Below are 15,127 nucleotides of genomic sequence, written 5' to 3'. Positions count from 1 at the left end.
CTTTCTCTTCTCTCTCTTGCTATCTCTCTCTCCCCCCTCTTTCTCTCTCTCTCTTTCTCACTTCTCCCGCGGCGGTGGCTGAAGCTTCTCCTCCTCCACTTCTGCGCTCCCAGCCAGGGGGCTGCGAGAGAGGGTTTTCTCCATGTGCTTCAGGAATGCCCACCCCACCCCTCTTGCAGCCCCTTCGCTGGGAGCACTTTCCTCCCGAGCTTTCAGTAAGGGGGCTGCAGTAGAGGCAGGGCAGGCGTTCCCGAAGAACTCGGAGAAAGCGCTCTTGCAGCCTCCTCGCTGAAAGAGAGAGAGGGAGAAGGAGAGAGAAATATCCTTCTCCCTCTCTATCTTTCAGCGAGGGGGCTGCAGTAGAGGCACGGCAGGCATTCCTGAAAAACTCAGAGAAAGCACTCTCACAGCCTCCTCGCTGAAAGAGAGAGGGAGAAGGAGAGAGAAATCTCCTTCTCCCTCTCTCTCTTTCAGCAAGGGGGCTGCAGTAGAGGCAGAGCAGGTGTTCCCGAAAAACTCGGAGAAAGCGCTCTCGCAGCCCCCTCGCTGAAAGAGAGAGAGGGAGAAGATTTCTCTCTCCTTCTCCCTCTCTCTCTTTCAGCGAGGAGGCTGCAAGAGCACTTTCTCCGAGTTCTTCGGGAACGCCTGCCCTGCCTCTACTGCAGCCCCCTTGCTGAAAGCTCAGGAGGAAAGCGCTCCCAGCGAAGGGGCTGCGAGAGGGGTGGGGCGGGCATTCCCGAAGCGTGCGGAGAAAACTCTCTCTCGCAGCCCCCTGGCTGGGAGTGCAGGAGGCAGAGGAGGAGGAGAGGGGGTGGATTGGGTGGGCGGGGGCAGGGCCGAGAGGCCAGGGGCGCGAGGGGGCCGGATGCACGGTGGGGAGCAGGGGCGGCCGCGGCTCCCTTTCCTTTTACTGCCGGCGCCTCCCCGCCCCCCAAGGGCTGGCATTGGGATGGGGAGCGCGCGTCCATGGAAAAGGGGGTGTGGGGGGGGGGGTTGGGGGTGCACGCCTGCTCACGGGCGCAGCTTACGGGGAACGGTGCTCCTAGGAGAAACTTTCTGCTCCACACGGAGATCTGCACTCTCCTTCGAAGTAATCAAAATCACAATCTCAATGAGGTGTCGGTTCTTTCTCTCCCCTCACTGTCGCCACTTTTGCTAATTTATGAGACTGATTTCTTAGGTCTCCTAATGGAGCAATCTCTTTCTCAATGCAAAAAGAAATCTGTGTTTTGTTGTGCCGAAAACTGTTCTGCTACATGCCCCCAGTATACAGTATATGGTATAAGCTTATAAAACGTACCGAAAGATCTGTTTATCTCACTTGCTTCCCTCTGTTGTGGCTCCTTGAGGCTTCAGGCCCACCATACTGGTGACAGCTGTGACGGGCGCTTTTGATCTCTGATAGAGAGGGTGTCCTTCGCACCGATTGTGAAACGCCTTTACTAATCGATGCCCGGATAGTCCCTCCTTGCCCACGTCGTCTTCCGAATGAACTGTGCCCCGAAAGGTCTCAGGAATCAAAAGAAAAAGCAGCTGCCGGGGGGGAGAGATCCCTCCCTGCAGCTGCTTCACCACATGTAGCCAACCATAAGTCTTTGTGTTCTCCCTTATTTTATTTAATACTTGTGCAGTTGTTCTTTCCTTTTCACAAACCTGAGCCTGCGAGCATCTATGAATCCTTCTCCTTCTGATTCTAATGACGATGATGATTCACTAATGGGGTAATTAGCTAATGGGCTGCCTGTAATTACCTCCTCATCTGATGCTGCTTCAACTCCCAGAAGCTTCTCCTGACACAGACGCTTCACTGTCGGAAGCTGTTGGCAGTAAAACCAGCCTCTGATAATGTGAGCATTCTCCCACATCAACCCCCACAGTCCTTGGAGCAGGAGCTAGCCCAGAGCCATCCACAACATTCACCAACATTCACCAACTATTTCTCTGTTGTAGGTGTTTTTGAATCTTTCCATCTTGGTACATCTTGCTGCAGCTACCATACATTAAAAATAATAATAAATAATAATAATTTATTAGATTTGTATGCCACCCCTCTCCGAAGACTTGGGGCGGCTCACAACAAGCGATAAAACAATATTGTACAGGCACAAATCTAATATTAAGAAAAAACTAAAAAACCCTATCAATTAAAAACCAAACAGCACATACATACCAAACATAAATTATAATAAGCTTGGGGGAAAGGTGTCTCAAATCCCCCATGCCTGGCGGTATAGATGGGTCTTAAGTAGTTTACGGAAGACGAGGAGGGTGGGAGCAGTTCTAATCTCCGGGGGGAGTTGATTCCAGAGGGCCGGGGCCGCCACAGAGAAGGCTCTTCCCCTGGGGCCCGCCAGATGACATTGTTTAGTCGACGGGACCCGGAGAAGGCCAACTCTGTGGGACCTTATCGGCCGCTGGGATTCGTGCGGTAGTAGGCGGTTCCGGAGGTATTCTGGTCCAATGCCATGTAGGGCTTTAAAGGTCATGACCAACACTTTGAATTGTGACCGGAAACTGATCGGCAGCCAATGCAAGCCACGGAGTGTTGTAGAAACGTGGGCGAATCTAGGAAGCCCCACAATAGCTCTCGCGGCTGCGTTCTGCACGATCTGAAGTTTCCGAACACTTTTCAAAGGTAGCCCCATGTAGAGAGCGTTGCAGTAATTGAACCTCGAGGTGATAAGGGCATGAGTGACTGTGAGCAATGACTCCCTGTCCAAATAGGGCCGCAACTGGTGCACCAGGCGAACCTGGGCAAACGCCCTCCTCGCCACAGCCGAGAGATGATGTTCCAATGTCAGCTGTGGGTCGAGGAGGACGCCCAAGTTGCGCACCCTCTCTGAGGGGGTCAGTAGTTCCCTCCCCAGGGTAATGGACGGACAGATGGAATTGTCCTTGGGAGGCAACACCCACAGCCACTCCGTCTTGTCTGGATTGAGTTTGAGTTTGTTGACACCCATCCAGGCCCCAACAGCCTCCAGGCACCGGCACATCACTTCCACTGCTTCGCTGACTGGACATGGGGTGGAGATGTACAACTGGGTATCATCCGCATATTGATGATACCTCACCCCATGCCCTTGGATGATCTCACCCAGCGGTTTCATGTAGATATTAAATAGCAGGGGGGAGAGGACCGACCCCTGAGGTACCCCACAAGGGAGAAACCTAGAGGTCGACCTCTGACCCCCCACTAACACCGACTGCGACCGACCGGAGAGGTAGGAGGAGAACCACTGGAGAACAGTGCCTCCCACTCCCAACCCCTCCAGTCGGCGCAGAAGGATACCATGGTCGATGGTATCGAAAGCCGCTGAGAGGTCAAGAAGCACCAGGACAGAGGACAAGCCCCTGTCCCGGGCCCGCCAGAGATCATCCATCAACGCGACCAAAGCAGTTTCCGTGCTGTAGCCGGGCCTGAAACCCGACTGCTGGGGACCTAGATAATCAGCTTCTTCCAAGGACCGCTGGAGCTGGAGTGCCACCACCTTCTCGACAACCTTCCCCATAAAGGGAAGGTTGGAGACTGGACGATAGTTGTTAAGTACGGCTGGGTCTAGGGAGGGCTTCTTGAGGAGGGGGCGCACAAGCGCTTCTTTATAGAGTGATGGAAAAACTCCCCTCCCCAAGGAAGCGTTGGTAATCTCCTGGGCCCAGCTCCGTGTCACCTCCCTGCTGGCCGAAACCAACCAAGAGGGACACGGATCCAGTAAGCAGGTGGCAGAACTCACAGCTCCAATGGCCTTGTCCACTTCATCAGGTGTCACCAAGTCAAACTCCTCCCAGACAGATGGACAAAGACGTTTAGCCCCAGTCACCTCGACTGACTCATTGTCAGCTGATACTGCTATGCAATTGGAGTCGAGTTCAGCTCGGATCCGAGCGACTTTATCAGCGAAAAACGAGTTAAATTCCTCAGCACTGCCCTGCAAGGGTTCCCCAACTCCCCCCTGATTTAGAAGGGAGCGGGTCACCCTAAACAGGGCAGCCAGGCGGGATTCCGCTGATGCAATCAAGGCGGCATGGTACGCGCATCTTGCCGCCTTGAGCGCCACTTTGTAAGTCTTAATAAAAGCTCTTACAAGTGTTCGGTCGGATTCGGACTTACTCTTCCTCCATCACTTCTCTAGACGTCTCTTCTGGCGTTTCAACTCCCGGAGCTCCTCGTTGAACCATGGAGCTCTACGGGGTCTAGTGCCACAGAGAGGTCGCAGTGGCGCAATTCGGTCAAGAGCCTCCGCTGCAGCCTTGTTCCAGGCCTCAGCAAGAGACTCTGCCGAGCTGTGGACGAGCGAATCTGGTAAAACCCCAAGCGCCTTCTGAAAGCCCTCAGGGTCCATCAGGCGTCTGGGGCGGAACCTCCTAATCGGTTCCGCCTCCCTGCGGGGGAGGATTGGAGCCAGGAAGTTGAGCCGTAGTAGAAAATGGTCTGACCATGACAAAGGCAATGCTTCTAAGCCCCTTAGTCTCAGACCACTATTCAATTGCTCCGAGAGGAATATCAAGTCGGGGGTGTGTCCACCCTCGTGAGTCGGACCCTGAACTACTTGAGTCAGGTCCATGGCTGTCATGGTGGCCATGAACTCCTGTGCTAATCCTGAGGAACCGCCGAGCGACGGCAGATTGAAGTCCCCCAGGACAATAAGTCCGGGGAACTCCACCGCCAGCCCGGCCACCTCTTCGAGCAGCATAGGCAGGGCTGTTGACATGCAGCTGGGAGGCAGGTACGTGAATAACAAGCCCACCTGAACCCCTAAGTCCAACTTCACAAGGAGTGACTCACAACCCGCGATCTCAGGAGCAACGAGTCTACGCAGATGGAGGCTCTCCCTGGCTACAATAGCCACTCCTCCCCCCCTTCCCTGGGGTCGAGGCTGGTGCCATATCTGAAACCCAGCTGGACATATTTCCGAGAGAGGCACCCCTCCCTCTGGGCCCAGCCAGGTTTCAGTAACACATGCCAGATCGGCCTCCTCATCCAGGATCAGATCCCGGATGAGGAGAGCTTTATTCACGACCGATCTGGCATTGAGTAGCAGCAGCTTGAGCCCAGGGCCCGGATTACACTCGTCACCAGGGCTCCGGTTTGAGCTCACGGAACCGGAACAAGGGATCGCTATTAAGCAGCGATCTCTTTTTCCTCCAGAACGGCTAGCCCCGTGACTCCCGCCATATCTACCTCTCCCCAGCAGGACCGGGATATTCTTGCCCTCTGTCACCCCAGAGAAAGATACCCCCATCCCTCCTGTCTCTCTACCGCCAGGTAAGCTAAATTCTGCATTCATACTGACCCTATTGTTCCCACCATTCATTCGATTCATTTCATATATACCTTCCATCTGATCCCAGATATCCATCACTAAAATTACCCCCAATAAATTAGTTAAAAAAATGTATAAAAATTAAAAATAGTTAGTTAATTAAAAAAGTTAACCAATCAGTTATAAAATTAATCTGAGACAATTAGATAGATATAATCAATTAATATAAAATAATCTTCCATGAGTCTTTTCTAATTGATTGTCCATAAATACCAACAAAATATGATTTCAGCTGAGTGTTAATCTTTAAATTTCTGCATACCACTAAATGTATTTGCACCCATAATTTTCTAGGTTTTTTAGGTCTACTATGTATGATAATGCGCCCCCTCCTCAAGAAGCCTTCCCTGGACCCAGCCATACTCAATAACTACCGTCCAGTCTCCAACCTTCCCTTTGTGCGGAAGGTTGTTGAGAAGGTGGTGGCACTTCAGCTCCAGCGGTCCTTGGAAGAAGCCGATTATCTAGGTCCTCAGCAGTCTGGATTCAGGCCCGGCTACAGCACGGAAACTGCTTTGGTCACGTTGATGGATGATCTCTGGCGGGAACAGGACAGGGGCTTGTCCTCTGTCCTGGTGCTTCTTGACCTCTCAGCGGCTTTCGATACCATCGACCATGGTATCCTTCTGCACCGACTGGAGGGGTTGGGAGTGGGAGGCACTGTTCTTCAGTGGTTCTCCTCATACCTCTCTGGTTGGTCGCAGTCGGTGTTAGTAGGGGATCAGAGGTCGACCTCTAGGTCTCTCCCTTGTGGGGTGCCTCAGGGGTCGGTCCTCTCCCCCCTGCTATTTAATATTTACATGAAACCACTAGGTGAGATCATCCAAGGGCATGGGGTGAGGTATCATCAATACGCCGATGATACCCAGTTATACATCTCCACCCCATGTCCAGCCAACGAAGCAGTGGAAGTGATGGGCCGGTGCCTGGAGGATGTTAGGGCCTGGATGAGTGTCAACAAGCTCAAACTCAACCCAGACAAGATGGAGTGGCTGTGGATCTTACCTCCCAAGGACAACTCCATCTATCCATCCATTACCCTGGGGGGAGAATCACTGGCCCCCTCAGAGAAGGTTCGCAACTTGGGCGTCCTCCTCGATCCACAGCTGACATTAGAGAAACATCTTTCAGCTGTGGCGAGGGGGACGTTTGCCCAGGTTCGCCTTGTGCACCAGTTGCGACCCTACTTGGACCGGGAGTCACTGCTCACAGTCACTCATGCCCTCATCACCTCGAGGCTTGACTACTGTAACGCTCTCTACATGGGGCTACCTTTGAAAAATGTTCGGAAACTTCAGATCGTGCAGAATGCAGCTGCGAGAGCAATCATGAGCTTTCCCAAATATGCCCATGTTACACCAACACTCCGCAGTCTGCATTGGTTGCCGATCAGTTTCCGGTCACAATTCAAAGTGTTGGTTATGACCTATAAAGCCCTTCATGGCACCGGACCAGATTACCTCAGGGACAGCCTTCTGCTGCATGAATCCCAGCAACCAGTTAGGTCCCACAGAGTGGATCTTCTCCGGGTCCCGTCAACTAAGCAATGTCGCCTGGCGGGACCCAGGGGAAGAGCCTTCTCTGTGGCAGCCCCAGCCCTCTGGAACCAACTCCCCCCAGAGATTAGAACGGCCCCCACCCTCCTTGCCTTTCGTAAACAACTTAAAACCCACCTCTGCCACCAGGCATGGGGGAATTGAGATCCTCTTTCCCCCTAGGCCTTTACAATTCTATGCATGGTATGTATGTATGTATGTATGATTGGTTTTTATATTAATTGATTTTTAATCATCAATACCAAATTACTATTGTACACTGTTTTATTGTCGCTGTTAGCCGCCCCGAGTCTCTGGAGAGGGGCGGCATACAAATCCAATAAATAAATAAATAAATGATCCTTCATTTTTTCTCCATTTCCAAAATAAATATGAAGCACCTCCAAATCTATCCTAGATAACTTTTCAAGTATCATATACTGATGGTGCATCTCTCTAAGTCAGTGGTTCTCAACTCTTCTAATGCCGCGACCTCTTAATACAGTTCCTCATGTTATGATGACCCCCAACCATAAATGTGTAGCACCAATTCCCCCAACAGAGCTTTAAGCTGATTGGCAGGAAGGTCAGAGGGACACCCCTACTGTAAACGCTTGATTGGTCGGATTGTAAAAATATGTCCCACTCCCAAGGCACCAGAATAGAAGCTGTAGTTTCTAACACCATGGGAAATTTGTCTTTTCCCATTGTCTTAGGAGACCCCTGTGAAACAATCATTCAACCCCCAAAGGGGTCCCGACCCCCAGGTTGAGAACCACTGCTCTAAGTTATAACTTATTGTTTTTCTCTTATTTTCAGAGTGTCACACCAAATTTAATCTTAAATATGAGCCTGTCAAGCTGGGTTTATGTGAGCAATGGTTGTGATGGTTTTATTATCACTTAGAGACTTTTTACCCCCTGAACTCCATATGAGTCTGCAGTAATTTAATAATAATTGATCTTCAATTTAATTTCTACTGCGAAAAAGAACTTCTTTTGGATATAACATCAAGTAATTATTTTATACAACAGGGTTTTTTTTGACCAGCTTGAGGTTTATGCATTTTAGATTCATAATAAAAATTATTTTCCCAATTTCCATCTTTCAGTATGTCTCTGCTAGAGATCTGCGCATGCGTTACTCTAGCTAAACGCTCCGAGAGAAAGTCCCCATATGTGGAGAAGGAAAAGTAAAAGTTAACCCTCAACAACCCTCTCTAGCTTGGTGAAAGTGGATTGAGAGGAGAGCGAATTGAACAAGCTGTGGAAAACTCTATGAGAAAGAGTTAAAAGTTGAAGCAAGCAACAGTTTTTTAACGTGTGTACATGGAGAAGGGAGAACAAAGAGAAGATGGCGTCTACTTCGGAGTTGGAAGGAAAGATGGATTCGCTGCTTAAAGCCTTTGTTGACATGGGAAAGCTGCTCCAAGATATGAAAAAGGAGTTATCTGCAGTGGGGGCTGGAATGGCAGACTTGAAAGAACAATCCAAAGCACAAGATCAAAGAATTGGGAAACTGGAGGTGGGGAAATCTCGCCAGGAACTCCGCATCATTAACTTGGAAGACAGACAACGCAGATCTAATCTTCGCTTGAGAGGATTCCCTAAAGATTTTGCGGAGAGTAAACATCTTATACAAGAAATCCTTCAGTGGTTCATTGAGAACAAAGTTAAATGTGATTTGCAAGAAGTTGAAAGAGCGCATTGGGCTTTTGGATCCCGGAATCGAGGGGATTCACAGGACATTATTCTAAGATTTGTTTCAGAAAGGAGAGCTGCAGAAATATTTAAAGAGTTGAAACAGATTTTAAACTTACGTTACAAAGCTTTCCCAATACGCGTCTTAAAAGATTTGTCTGCTGAAACCCTCAAGATGAGAAACCAGATGAGAGAAGTGACCTCCCAACTTTATGAAAATGGAATCAGATTTTCATGGCGCTATCCAGCTACAATATTTGTGTTTAAAGATTCCAAGGCTTTCAATCCGGATGGAGCATCCCAGATACAGTCATCGGTGGATCGGCCAGAAGCAGCAGAAGAAGAGGTGTTTACACTCCAACCGTTCCGTGTAACAGAGCAAAGTAAGGTCGAGAAGATCGCAGCACTTCAAAGAGAACTTGACTCTCTCCAGGCAGAGAAGAAAGAAGAGCCGAGGGTTACTCGTCAGAAGAAAAAATAATAAATTGAACTGAGCTCTCTTGCTAATATGGCATTATGTTTTTCAATTAATTAATCCTTTTCTTATGTACTTCTTTTTTGGTTGTTTTCGCTAGTTAATAAGGGGAGAGGAGGGAAGGAGGGGGGAAGCTTTTAATATGTTGTAAAATGGGGAGGAAAGGGGGGCTTTCTGATGGAACGCAGATCCAGGAGTGCCTCTCAGTAACGAAAGTTTTTTTCGTTGCCCCCCCCTGGGGGGGTCAGGATAGGGGCACTAGGGTGGGGATTCATTGTAACTAAAAAACATTTTTCTGGTAGGCTCTGTTTTGTTGGAAGGGGAAATGCATTTAAATCATGTAAATGGGTGATATAGGATTATTATTGTTGAATGTAAATGGTCTTTCATCACAGAAAAAACGTTCTAGAATCATGAAGCTGGCTAAGGACAGTAAGGCAGATGTTTTATTTTTATCAGAAACCCATAAAGGAAGAGAAAAAACAGATAGATTAGTCACAAACAGTGAGTGGCAGAAAGTTTATGAGTTGAGAGCAACAAGCAGGTCAAAAGGAGTTGCCATCTTGTTTCACCGAAGAGTGCATTTTCAGTTAATTAATATTAAAAGGGACAAAGATGACAGAATGTTATTTATTAAGGGGAAAATAAGAAACAAGTTAGTAACCTTAGCGGTAATTTATGCTCCTAATGTAAATGCAAAACAATTTATAATAAATGTAAAACGGAAACTAGATAATTTTGCGGAAGGTATAGTGATTTTAGCAGGCGATTTCAATTTGGAATTAACAGCAGGGAGGGGGGGAAAGAAAAAGTTACACTTAAATAAAATTAATATGACGGATCTGCATGAAAATACAGCAAATAGAGACACCTTCTACTCTGCAAGACATAATAAATTTAGCTGTATAGACTATATGTTAATTAATAAAACAGATGAGGTAAAGCTTAAGAAAGTGGAAGTGAAAAGTATCTGGTTATCAGATCATGCACCTCTCTTAGCTGTGATTGAGATAGAGGTCTGTAGGAAACAAAGAATTTGGAGGTATAACCCCATCGTCTCAGCAAATGAGGAGAGTAGAATTAAATTACAAAGGGAACTAAATGGATTCTTTTGTATTAATGCAACAGGGGAGATTAAACAAACAAAAGTCTGGGATACACATAAAGCAGTAATGAGGGGTAATTGCATTAGTACTGAAGCTTTTATTAGGAAATCCTGGGATGTTAAAAGGAACAACTTATTAAAAGAAATAGATTTAATCCAAGAAACTTTAAAAATTACAAGAAATAGAGAATGGAATTTACTATTATCATTTAAGAAAAAGAAATTACAATTACTTGATGAAGAAAGATGGAATAAAATGAAGATGATTATGAAACATAGAATTAGGGGTTGGAGTAATAAATCAATGAAGCAAATGGTACACTATTTGAAAAAAAGAAAAGAGAAATCCTACATCTCTGCTTTGAAAGATAAGGATGGTGTAATAAAACGTAGTAATGTAGAAATGGAAAAAATAATGAGAGATTTTTATGAGAAATTATACAAAAAAGAGTATGTTATTTCGCAAACCACAGAGGTTAAAAAGAAATTAAAGGAAGAGGATAGACAAATCTTAAATGCAAAAATCACAAATGAGGAGATATCTAGAGTTATTAAGGGATTGAAACTTGCTAAAGCCCCAGGTCCAGATGGTTTTACTGCTGAATATTATAAAATGTATATGAATGAATTATTACCGCATATGGAAAAATTGTTTAACAATGTAATGGAGACTTTTGAAACTCCACAGACGTGGAAAATGTCAGAAATTATAACTGTCCCAAAACCAGATCGTGATTTAACTGACCCGAGTTCTTATTGCCCCATCAGCTAATTAAATCAGGATTATAAGATATTTATGAAAATATTAGCAAATAGGGTGGAGAATATTTTACCAAAAGTAATTGGAGAAGATCAATATGGATTTGTGAAAGGAAGGAAAATTTATGAACCAATAAGAAACGTGGTTAATGTTTTACACCATGCTACCAATACCAAAAGAAAATTAAGTATTCTAAAATTAGATGTCTATAAAGCTTTTGACAAAGTTAACCATGACTACCTATTTCAACTATGTAAAGATTTAAATATGGGAGATTCATTTTGTAGAGTTATAGAAACAATATATAAGAATAATGTAGCTCAAATCAGAGTAAATGGCAATAGAACAGAAATGGTTAAAATTCAGAATGGAACCAAGCAGGGTTGCCCACTATCCCCAATGTTATTTGCATTAGCAATTGAGACCTTAGCAAACAAAATTAGAAATGATAAGGAATGGAGAGGCTATCAAATAGGGAAATTTGAATTGAAATTAAATTTATTTGCAGATGATGCTATAGTGATGTCTGAAACCCCAATTGAAATGATGAAAAGAGTAATGATACTGCTTCAGGAATTTAAAGATCAATCTGGACTTAAGGTTAATATAGAGAAATCAGAGATAATATGTTTAAATACTGGCCCTAAAGAGCAAATTGAGATTCAAAAAAATTCAGGATTAAAATTAGGTTGCAAAAAAATGAAATATTTGGGAATTTGGTTGTTCAAGAATCCAATAAAAATATTCACGGCCAATTATAACCTAATATGGAAAAAAATCCAGAAGCAGATTAAAAATTGGAAGGGTAAAAAGTTAGGAAGAATGGCTAAGATTAGAGCCCTTAAGATGATGATAATACCAAAAATGATGTATTTGTTTCAGGTTCTACCAGGTAGTTTTCCTGAGGCAAAGCTAAGAGAATGGGACAATAGACTAAACTTTTGGATTGAAGGAGATAAAAAACCTAGAATAAGGAAGCACTGGCAGATTGCACAAGAGAAAGAGGGGGGGTGGGGCAGCCCATGTCTAGTATTATATAGAAATGCATTTCAAATGGAAAGGTTAATCGAGCTACAGTTATGGGGGGGAAAGAAATGGGTAGAATTAGAAAAAGAAATCAATAACATAAATAATAAAGAACTATTATTTAAAAATTGGAGTAGACTTGAAACTAGTAACTTAAGTGATCCTTTTAAAGCATGTTTAGAAATATGGCTTAAATGGCAGAGGAAAAGCGGAATAAAGGTATCCAGGTTATCAACGTTATACGTATTGAATATAGGGGATGATGTTAATCTAAGTAGAATTATTAAAGTACTAAACAGTAAAGGGATAACGAGAATTGAACAATTATATGAGAAAGATGGAAGAGTTAGTAGAACCAGATTGGAATGGTGGATTGGTAAACAGAAATGGTTGCAGATTAATGCAATATGTACATATTTAAATAAAAGTGAGAATAAAGAAGCCTTCGTACGGGAAGAAAATAGTTTAGAAAAAATAATAAGTGAAAAGATAAATGAGAGTAAAGCACAAGCCGGTAATATATATAGAATGCTATTGCAGATGGAAGAAGAAGTAACAAAAAGTTTAACAAGATGTTGGCAGGATGATTTACAAATAGATGAAAGGGAAAGGAAAGAAATAATAGAAAATATATACAAGATTAAAAATACGAGAGTTAGAGAGATGAGAAGAAAAATTTTACATAAATGGTATTATACACCAGTACAAATTGCACACTTCCAGGGGAAAGAGAAGGGTAAATGTTGGCATGGGTGCCAGGAAAAAGGAATTTTTATGCATATGATCTGAGAGTGTGCAGAAATTCAGAAATTCTGGAATGTAGTGCAGAATGAAATTAATAAAATGTTAAACATTAACTGGATTATCACAAAAGAAATAGCAATTTTAATTAAATATAGGGAACTAGGAGAATTTAGGGAAATTAAAACCGCAGCATTGGAAAGTGCTCAAGCGGTGATGGTATTAGGTTGGAAAGATTCTACAAAATGGACATTACAAAATTGGTACTGGTATATGGTGGCTCACATATATTTTGAAATTATGGAAATAAGATTAAATAATTTCGATGAGAATAAATTGGAGAAGTTGATGGTGCGATGGAATAAGGTAAAAGATTATATGTTAAGTAGAATCTGCGATGTAAATATGAAAAATAAATTACAAGCACTCTTTCAGTAATACTTGATCAAGATAGAGCCAAGGATTAATAGATAAATAAGTAAATTTTTTTGAATCCTCTTGTATGGGTGGTGGGGGTGATGGGGGGGGTGTTGTTAGGTGATGGGCACATGCACTGTGCACTGTTATATGTTTGTTTTATGTAAATCTTTAAAATCAATAAAAAATTTATTTGAAAAAAAAAAAAAGTATGTCTCTGCTATATGCTTGCCACATTTAGATAATACTTATAGTCCTCAAGCTGTTTCATTCTATTACAATGTATTTGCCAGGCGGACCTCAACTCTAATTGCAAAACAGAGTCGATTGACAACGTGTCAGTCAAGGTGACTGGGGCCCGTACTTGTCCACCTGTCCACATGATCTGGTGACACCTGATGAAGTGGACAAGGCCATTTAAGCTGTGAGTTCTGCCACCTGCTTACTGGATCCGTGTCCCTCCTGGCTGGTTTTGGCCAGCAGGGAGGTGACACTGAGCTGGGTCCAGGAGATTGTCAATGCTTCCTTGGGGAGGGGGTCCTTTCCAACACCCTATAAAGAGGCGCTTGTGCGCCCCCTCCTCAAGAAGCCTTCCCTGGATCCAGCCGTACTTAATAACTATCGTCCAGTCTCCAACCTTCCCTTTATGGGGAAAGTTGTTGAGAAGGTAGTGGCGCTCCAGCTCCAGCGGGCCTTGGAAGAAGCCAATTATCTAAGTCCCCAGCAGTCGAGTTTCAGGCCCGGCTGCAGCACGGAAACTGCTTTGGTTGCGTTGATGGATCATCTCTGGTGGGCCCGGGACAGGGGCTTGTCCTCTGTCCTGGTGCTTCTTGACCTCTCAGCGGCTTTCGATACCATTGACCATGGCATCCTTCTGCGCTGGCTGGAGGGGTTGGGAGTGGAAGGCAATGTTCTTCAGTGGTTCTGCTCCTACCTCTCTGGTCGGTCGCAGTCGGTGTTAGTGGGGGGGGCAGAGGTCGCCCCCGAGGTCTCTCCCTTGTGGGGTGCCTCAGGGGTCAGTCCTCTCCCCCCTACTATTCAATATCTACATGAAACCGCTGGGTGAGATCATCCAAGGGCATGGGGTGAGGTATCATCAGTACGCTGATGATACCCAGCTTTACATCTCCATCCCATGTCCAATCAATGAAGCAGTGGAAGTGATGTGCCGGTGTCTGGAAGCTGTTGGGGCCTGGATGGGTGTCAACAGACTCAAACTCAACCCTGATAAGACGGAGTGGCTGTGGGTTTTGCCTCCCAAGGACAATTCCATCTGTCCGTCCATCACCCTGCGGGGGGGATTATTGACCCCCTCGGAGAGGGTCTGCAACTTGGGCGTCCTCATCGATCCACAGCTCACATTAGAGAACCATCTTTCAGCTGTGGCGAGGGGGGCATTTGCCCAGGTTCGCCTGGTGCACCAGTTGCAGCCCTATTTGGACTGGGACTCACTGCTCACAGTCACTCATGCCCTCATCACCTTGAGGTTCGACTACTGTAATGCTCTCTACATGGGGCTACCTTTGAAAAGTGTTTGGAAACTTCAGATCGTGCGGAATGCAGCTGCGAGAGCAGTCATGGGCTTCCCCAGGTATGCCCATGTTACACCAACACTCCACAATCTGCATTGGTTGCTGATCAATTTCCGGTCACAATTCAAAGTGCTGTTTATGACCTATAAAGCCCTTCATGGCATCGGACCAGAATATGTCCGAAACCACCTTCTGCTGCACGAATCCCAGTGACCGATTAGATCCCACAGAGTGGGCCTTCTCCGGGTCCCGTCAACTAAACAATGTTGGTTGGCAGGCCCCAGGGGAAGAGCCTTCTCTGTGGCGGCCCCAACTCTCTGGAACCAGCTCCCCCCAGAGATTAGAACCGCCCCTACCCTCCTTGCCTTTCGTAAACTCCTCAAAACCCACCTTTGTCCTCAGGCAAGGGGGAACTGAGATATTTCCTCCGGGCCTATATAATTTATGTATGGTATGTTTGTATGTATGTCTGCTTAATAATGGGTTTTTAAAAATATTTTAAATTGTAAATTATT

Source organism: Erythrolamprus reginae, chromosome 7, assembly GCF_031021105.1.
Source record: "Erythrolamprus reginae isolate rEryReg1 chromosome 7, rEryReg1.hap1, whole genome shotgun sequence".
Lineage (NCBI taxonomy): Eukaryota > Metazoa > Chordata > Lepidosauria > Squamata > Dipsadidae > Erythrolamprus > Erythrolamprus reginae.
This window is presented reverse-complemented; position numbering follows the sequence as displayed.